Source organism: Mus pahari, chromosome 9, assembly GCF_900095145.1.
Source record: "Mus pahari chromosome 9, PAHARI_EIJ_v1.1, whole genome shotgun sequence".
In the NCBI taxonomy this organism is placed as follows: domain Eukaryota; kingdom Metazoa; phylum Chordata; class Mammalia; order Rodentia; family Muridae; genus Mus; species Mus pahari.
The window spans coordinates 58,068,166-58,077,072 of record NC_034598.1 but is presented as its reverse complement, the minus strand read 5'-3'; positions in this window follow the sequence as shown (position 1 = coordinate 58,077,072).

The window sequence follows — 8,907 nt, the reverse complement described above, 5'->3', positions numbered from 1 at the left end:
GTGCTTGCCTTTGATGACTTACAGTAGTTGTCAGCTTGTCACAATCACCTCTGAGACAAGCTTTGGGGCTTGCCTGTGAGGGATTATCCAAGTGGGGAAAACCCACTTTAGCTGTGGCAGCACTTGAGCCGGTACCCTGGAGAGAATAAAAGAGAGAAGGAAAGGTGAGCAGTGACATTCATATTCATTTCTCTCCACTACACACATAGTAGATGCAAAGTGACTGGCTGCTCCAAACATGGTAACGTCCTCCTGGCATCATGGGCTTGTGCTCCATCTCAAACTGGAAGCCCAAAGAAACCCTTTCCTTTTCCAGTTGCTTTTGTCTAACAGAGCTGTGAGAGAAGTGGTGTTCCAAGGCCTCAGGCTCCACAGTCTAGCACAGCCACCATGCTGTCCCCTGGCTCTACTCTATGCTCTGTACTTTAGGCTCCCAGCCCCTCCCCTTCCCCAGCTGCTCATCATCACAATGTCTAGAACACTCAGCCATCATTCTTCGGTAGACTGACAGGTACCTCTACAGGTACCCTGGTAAATTGCCCATTTCATATCACATTTTGATGACTAATAATGGCTTCAGGGTTTCCTGATCACCTTGTATATCCATTTTAAATAAGGGTCTTAGCTGTAACTCTAAGAATAGAAGTGCTTTGCACTGCACGAACACATGCATTGCACGAGCACGCGCGCGCATGCGTACATGCGCGTGCACACACACACACACACTGTTTGAATAAAATCTTCTGTGTCTCTGTGTCTCTGTGTCTCTGTGTCTCTCTCTGTCTCTGTCTCTGTCTCTCTTTCTCTCTCTCTCTCTCTCTGTGTGTGTGTGTGTGTGTGTGTGTGTGTGTGTGTAAGGTAGGGGGAGAGACAGAGGTAGAGAAAGAGAAGACAAAACCATGGGACATTTGATATGCTTTGAAGTGTACCCTATCCATCATCATGTTACTATACATTTACCATTAGAAGGCAATAAGTAGATGCGATTTGAATCTGGTAAGCATCAAACACTGAGTAGTGGAAATTCTAGGGAGCCAAGGGAGTAGTGGGAGCCATCTGCAGTTGGTTGGCATCATGAATCCTGCATCCAGGCCTCCAGCCTTGCACCTGCTAGAACTGAGGGCACGGGAGCCGGAACAAAAGCTGAAATGGCATCTGTGACTCTGCTAAGTGCCCTTACCTTAGAATCAGAAGCACGTGGACCCTGAACCTCATGCGAGAGATTAACTAGTTCTCCAACAGTCTGTGGGTTGCTTGGGGATTGTCATGCATGTTCCTCTAAATTTATAGCGTGCCAGTGGCTTCTATGAAAAAGTCATTCGCTTCTTAGTCAAGTCCTTCATAGAGCTCACAAAAGGAGACATCTATTTCATTTCAAATGGCCCACGACACACTTTTTTTGTTTGCTAGTTTCTACAAAGCTACAACTTCCATGACTAGATTTTTTGTTTGTTTGTTTTATTTTTATTTTTTGTTTTCTCTTTGCAGTGGGGAAGGGCAGATACAAAGGGATGGGGGAGATAGTGGGACTGGGGTGCATGATGTGAAATTCACAAAGAATCAATCAAAAATTTAAAAAAAAGAGAGATGTGGGATATATATTGGATGATGGTTTCAAAAAGATTTGATGAAGTACAATATGTTATTAAAATTAACCAGCTGCTTCTTTTTACTTTTGAGTCACAGCTACCACAAACTTTAAAATTCTATTTGTGGTTAATGTTGTTTTCTGGATAGCAGTACTGTGGTATAAACATTTCAAAGGGGCTCGATTGATGCACAGAATTACTTTGGGTATACTGGGGTGCTGGGGACACCCCTCACCATGCTCCTGCTCTGGGCACACCACTCACTCCTTCTCTGCTGAGCAGACCCCTTTCAGGAAGTGCACACAAACACAAGCCAACAGCAGGAGGGCAGGGCCACAGACATGGAGGGCAGAGAGGGGATGTAGCTTGCAGCCAGTGCTTGGTAGACAGCAAGCTTGAGAGAGGACAGACTGAAGGACATGCTTTCAAGGGGACAGACTTAGTGAGGTATCAAGCTGCCCAGAGAAGGGAATGATGTTGTGTAGAGACAGTTGTGATTGGTGCCTTGGGATAATGTGTTTCAGATAAGGCTTGATGGCGCAGCATCTAACCATCCTATAGATTTCTCTTCCCACATGACGGATCATCTACACTTGGGCTGTTTTCAGAAACCCTGATCTTAACCTACTGTCATAATCTTGATTAAGACGAATGATGTATTTGTACGCATCCAAGGGAACACTAACCATCCATCAGATCAATGAGACTCTGGTCAGCAATCAAATTAAATTTGACCATACAATCCAGGACCTCATCAAAAGCCCACATTAACCACAATCATGTACTGTGATCTCAGTTACTCAAATCGGGAGAGGATATAAAAAAATGGCTTTGGGAATGTGTTTGAAATAGGGTTTTTTTTTTTTTTTTTTGTGGAGCAGATATGCTCTGTTGGATTTTCCAAGTTCCCATGATTAAGATCCACGTGAAGAGTTTGCCGTTATCTCTATAACCTGTAAAGGTGCTTTTGTTCTTGCCTTAAAAAATGAATTATCTTGTCTACCGTTAGACCAAAAGATTTAAGTGGCACTACTCGTCCGCCTTGGCTAATCATATGGCGGGATTAATTCAGTGCTTAAATTGTGATCATAATCTAATGGATGAGCTGGTAAAATTATCTTCTTATAACTCGTTTTCACCTTAATGCTTTTTATCTGGAATTCCCTGGTTCTGTCATTACAGGATCAGATCGTAATGAACTGTGGCTTGCAATCAGCTGCCTAAGCAGGTGAAACAGCCACTGCTCACCCCCAATCTCAACGCCATTTCACCATCCTGGAGAAAACCTCGGTCATGTGGAGATTTTCCTAATTGAATCGCCGGAGAGTTCAGACACAGAGCACAGTGGGAAGAGACATCATAACTCACCCTCTACTTACTTCAAAGGAAGGAAACTCGTGGCCCTTAAATTTCCTCTTGGATGATAGATGAAAACCCTCTATGCAAAAATAATACACACTCTCTCTGTATTCATGGTAGAGGCAAAGATGAGAGAGACAATTATAAATGCTTGCTATTAAAAGCCTAGTAGTATAATTTGGTTGTACCCTTACTGGTCCACAGGACCAATGAGATAAGTGTCCAGCCTTCCTCTGCAACATAAGCAAAAACACTCTCCTCTTCCCTCACTGTGGCAGATGAACTTGACCTTGGAGTTCCGCAGCTGTGCCAGCCTCAATCCTGCCACAAGGCCTTAGCAGTAATCACGACTGTTTGTTAAACACGCCCTGATCTTTCTATGTCCAACCCTCGTTTTTCTTAATGAACGTTTCAGCTGACGTCATGAAGGAAGCCTTCCCTGAGAAGAACGAGAGGCTGGCCCTTCATCTTCACCTCCCTGTTACCCTGCTACCCTGCTCCGACCATCCGAAATGTCTTTTGTTTTATACTCCCTCGTGAGAGTAAAAGCCATCTAAAATTCCAGATGCTATCTGCTTGTTCACGCTGTCCTGGCACGTGGGACCAAGCTGACTGAGCATGCGGAAGTTTAAGAATCTCTGCCTTGCCGGACGTGGTGGCGCACGCCTTTAATCCCAGCACTCGGGAGGCAGAGGCAGGCGGATTTCTGAGTTCGAGGCCAGCCTGGTCTACAGAGTGAGTTCCAGGACAGCCAGGGCTAGACAGAGAAACCCTGTCTCGAAAAACCTAAAAAAAAAGGCATCTCTGCCTTTCAGTTCTGACTCTGACCAGTCATCATTTGAAGCCTGTCCCCCCACAGGAAGGCACGGCCGCCATGGGCTACTCAGTCTCCTTAGCTCATTTCTGGAGTGACACTCTGCTGAGGGGCTCAGCCTCTAGCACTCCTCGGGGCAGGGATGACAGGAAACTCTGCTGCACACCAAATTGCCCACCGTACTCCAATACCTACTGCGTACTGCGTGACAGGAACTACTCTAGATGCCAATGGCACCCAGTGGACGGAAGGAACAACACCTATCTCATGAGCTCACGTGTGTTGCCAGCTGAGCTAGTGGATGACTTAGCAATCTGTATGTGCAGCACCCGCATCAGGACAGTCTCCTTTTGTTAACAGATTGCCACCTGAATTGTCAAAGGGCATGGGTCCTCAAAGGAGAGACTAAAGAAAAGAATTGTGTCCATCCTCTTGTGGATGTAAGACACTTGTGAGTGCATAGCACCTTGTTGCAAAGTGTGTGGCATGTGGGAGTGGTGCTAGAGCCTTGGTTCTCTCTCTCTCTCTCTCTCTCTCTCTCTCTCTCTCTGTGTGTGTGTGTGTGTGTGTGTGTGTGTGTGTATGTGTGTGTGTATGTGTGTGCTCTCTGTGTGCCTGTGTGTGTTGGGGTGGGGGTGTTAGAGCCTGTCTGGTCACACTGCATTGCTGGAACAGCTTGTCATCAGATGCTCGGAGATCGAGGCAGTGAGGACATGCATAGAAAGCACTGCAGTAAAACAGAATGAGAAACCAGGGCCTTGGGAGCTCCTGACAGGAGGCTGGAGGACTTGGTGGTGGCTGTTAGAAGCATGTTTCTTGGAAAACGAGCCATCTGAATGGGAATTTCAGTGATGACTGGGAGTTAACTGAGCGGAGAACGGGAGTATGTACCAGACAGGGACACAGCAGCAACACAATGACTCAGAAATGAAAGTCATTCAAACCTGCAAGTAGTCAAAGGGACTAGAGAAGTGTTTTTCAACCTGTGGGTTACAACCCCTTTGGGGGTTTTGACTCTTTCACAGGCGTCACATATCAGATATGCTGCACATCAGATACACTGTGATTCCTAACAATAGCAAACATACAGTTATGAAGTAGCAAGAAAATTAAGAGAAGCCCTTATTGAAATAATTTTATGGTTGGGGGTCAGCACACCAGGAGGAACTGTATTAAAGGGTCACAGCACCAGGAAGACTGAGAACCACTGGACTAGACTATGAGATGGCGAGGCAGTGAGAGATGGGGCTGCAGATGAGAGTGCAGGGTGGGTGGGTGGGGTCACACAGGACCTTAGGAGGCTTGTAGAGTTCACTGAAGTGTTTTCATCTACAGTTGGGGGGTCCTCAAAAGCCCTGTAAACCGGCCACAGTGATGTGTCTGTAGGTCGAATAGGAGACACGGCGTGTATATCCTGTGTTATCTATCTTATCCCCTCCTATTTTTCAAATAACTTATACAACTTTCTACTTAATCACCCTGGGCTTTGAAGTTCTCCATCTCTTTTATGTCTCTAGAATGCTAAAGTCCCCCCTCTTTCTGAGAACCACTTTTTAAGACTGCTGGTGCCATGAAACACTGATTCTAAGAAGACAGTTTGGGGAAAAAAAGTGAGAGGGAATCTTAGGTCAAATGTATCAACTTCTTGGAACATCACAACCCACAGGAGACAGAAATATCTTGTAGAAATGAAATGTATTTTAACTGTTTGTGCCACGGTTTCTCAGATATGTCTTATGTGGGGCATTTCCTTCACCATTTTGTTGTTCATTTTCTAATATACCTCACAGCATCCCCAGACAGTAAGTCCCCACTGAGTGGCTCTCTTGCTGTAGGCTTCTCTTCTATAGTTTCCTTCTGGTCGGTTCTGCTAATCATGGTTCCTCCACCCTGGCCTTCCTCACTCTCAGACGTTCTAACAGAAGCTTCCTCATGGCACAGGGTGTTTTATTCCAAACATGAAATCCTTATTTAGAGGCTCTCTGTGCCTTGACTCAACATATTTAACTGCCACAGACTAACATTCAAATCCCTAGCCTGCACTTCGGGTCAAGTCTCCATCTTCACTCTTATCTGGGTCCACGAGTCTGTAAGTGCCCCTCACACACCCCGTGGCCACATGGTTTCTCTTCTGCTGTGCCCTGTTATCAGTAAACCAATGCAGACCTGTAAAGTCTAAAAGGGAAAAAAAGAGCTACTCGAAGTGTGCAAGGTCACATAGGCTAAACAGGAATCAAGTCTCTCATCACTTCGTTCTCATCACAGGGCACTCTCGGGTCTCTCCGCTGCTCTCTCAGCAAATGATCCTGGAAACAGGTGGTCACCTGAATTGTTATGTAGTTTACAGAGGGGAGCCTGAGGAGGACATTGGGTTCTGGTATTCAGAGGGAATGAGGGACACAGAGACTTAAACCAAAGGATGGATGTGATTTGGAAAGTAAAAGTTGTGGGGGTAGGATAATACACGCATTAAATCTGGCAAAATCAAGAGAAGCCCTTATTGGGAAACTAAAGCATGGCAGGCATGCTTAGGGGGTAGGTCATAGACAGTTTGGCTGGAGATCAATGAGCCTAGTAGTCCCTGTCCACTCTACACACCACAGGCACTTCCGATTGCTCCAGGAATTGGTCTTCTATTTCTCCTCCAAAACATTAGGACTTCCTTTTGGTTAAGTTAATTAATTTTTAATTTTTTTTAAAAAATTTTTGATTATAATTATATCAGTTCCTCCCTTCCCTTCCCCCCTCCAACCCTTCTTATTCACCCCTCCTTTCTCTCTTTCACATTCATGGTTTCTTTTTTCATTGGTACACACTCACACACTGCTCGATATATAACTGCGACCCGCTCTGTCTGATCAGTGTTGTGTGTGTCTGTTTAAGGTCTGACCAATTGGTATGAGACCACCAATCGGTGTGCTGTTCCCTGGGGAAGACCATTTCCCTGGCTCCCAGCATCCCTTAGCTTCCTGGGGTTCTTTGTGTGGACTGAAGTCTCGTGGACTTTCTCCCATGTGCTTTGGCATGTTTATTATTGGAGTCCTGATTCATGTTTAGGCAATAATGTCGGTGAGACTTTGCGGGTATGTTGGGCCTTATTTGGCCAGATACTGAGGCCATGTGAGGAATGCTGAGTTTAGAGACCTGTCTTGCTTACTTCCGTACAGGAGTGACTCAGCACATCCCACTTAAGCCTGCCTTTGCCTAGCTACTGCTCATGTAGAATAACTTTATTGGCCCTGTCAGTCACCACATACCCTCCATCACCCTTCCCCGCCCCCTATGTCATCTCACCTCACCAAAAATCCCCACCCCATTCCTCAACTGTACTGGATAGCTTTGTGTCAACTTGACACAGCTGGAGTTATCACAGAGAAAGGAGCTTCAGTTGGGGAAAATGCCTCCATGAGATCCAGCTGTAAGGTATTTTCTCAATTAGTGATCAAGTGGGGAGGGCCCCTTGTGGGTGGTGCCATCTCTGGGCTGGCAGTCTTGGGTTCTATAAGAGAGTGGACTGAGCAAGCCAGTGGAGGCAAGCCAGTAAAGAACATCCCTCCATGGCCTCTGCATCAGCTCCTGCTTTCTGACCTGCTTGAGTTCCAGTCCTGCATCCTTTGGTGATCAACAGCAGTATGGAAATGTAAGCCGAATAAACCCTTTCCTCCCCAACTTGCTTCTTGGTCATGATGTTTGTGCAGGAATAGAAACCCCAGCTAAGACATCAACCCTATATAAACAAAAGACTGATATAATAAAAAGAGTTCCTGCTTTGACAAACTCCTGGCTGGCCTGGGTGCTTCAACACTCACCATCTGCCATCTGGATCAGCTCCGGAGATGCTTAGCTGGACCTGGTTGGTTCTCTCCTCTTGCCTAGACCTGCTGGCAGAGAGCCTACACGGGTATATATTTTGGCATTCCTAGGAGACACAGTCTCACACCAAACTCGCTGATGCTCTGGCTCTTACAATCTTTCTACTCCTTCTTCTGTAATGACCCTCATGCCTTAGGGGATGGAATCATATTGTAGATGCATCCTCTGGACTGGGGCTCTTTAACTCTTCATTTTGATTGGACGTGGTCTTCTGTAATGCTTTCCGTTGCAAAGAAGCATCCTTGATAAAGCTTGAAGACAACATTAATCTGTGTATATAAGGGCAATTGTTTAGAATGTAGTTGGGAACGGTGTGGGTTTAGTAAAGAGATGTAGTAGCAGATTCCCCTCCAAGATCCATGTCTTCATTAGCCCTGGGAAACTGGTAAGGTTTCCAGTACTAGAAATGAATTCCCTCTTAATGAGTTGGTTTTAAGTCCAATTAGAGAACTGTTGGTTACCAGTGAGGTGTGTGTGCCATGACTGCACCCTTTGGGTCATTATGCCATGCTGGTCTCTATTGTAACTCATGGGTGCTAGCGTCGAGGAGGCCTGTTGGTTGGCTCTCTCCTTCGGAAGCTTGTGTGGTACACTCTTGAGTCATGGAAGCTAGTCCTCAGGGAGTGACCAATCAGGTCGTTTCCAGCTCAGGCTCCTTTGGCTCCTGTGTCTGAAGTGCATGGTACCTTCAGCAATAGGCATTTACCTCTGTGGGGCAACCCAGGGCAACAGCAACAGCCTTTACCATTTTGAGGGTCTCTTGAATACCCCGACCAATGTTAGAATTTTAAATCTGAAGAGTTCCACAGTCAAGGCTCTAGGGTCTTTGTTGGCTTCCCCTTCCTTTCCCTTTTGTCCTATCCCTTCCTCTCCCTCACCCTCCTTCCTTATCCCCCGTTTCTGCCTGTCTTTCCCTCTTTCTGACTTTACCTTCTCACGCCCCCTCCTCTCTTTCTTCTATTTTTAATAGGATCTTTTGGACAATTCAGTTGCCCTCAAATTCATGCTCTTCCTACCTCCAGTGCCCAAGGTGCTGCTGGGATCCCTGGTGTGAGCTGCCCTACCCTGCTGGCTCTAATGTCCACGCTTTGCCTCCATAATGTCATGCACGGTACTGGCTAGTTTTGTGTCAACTTGACAAAGCTGGAGTTATCACAGAGAAAGGAGCTTCAGTTGGGGAAGTGCCTCCATGAGATCCAGCTGTAAGGCATTTTCTCAATTAGTGATCAAGGGGGGAGGGCCCCTTGTGGGTGGTGCCATCTCTGGGCTGAT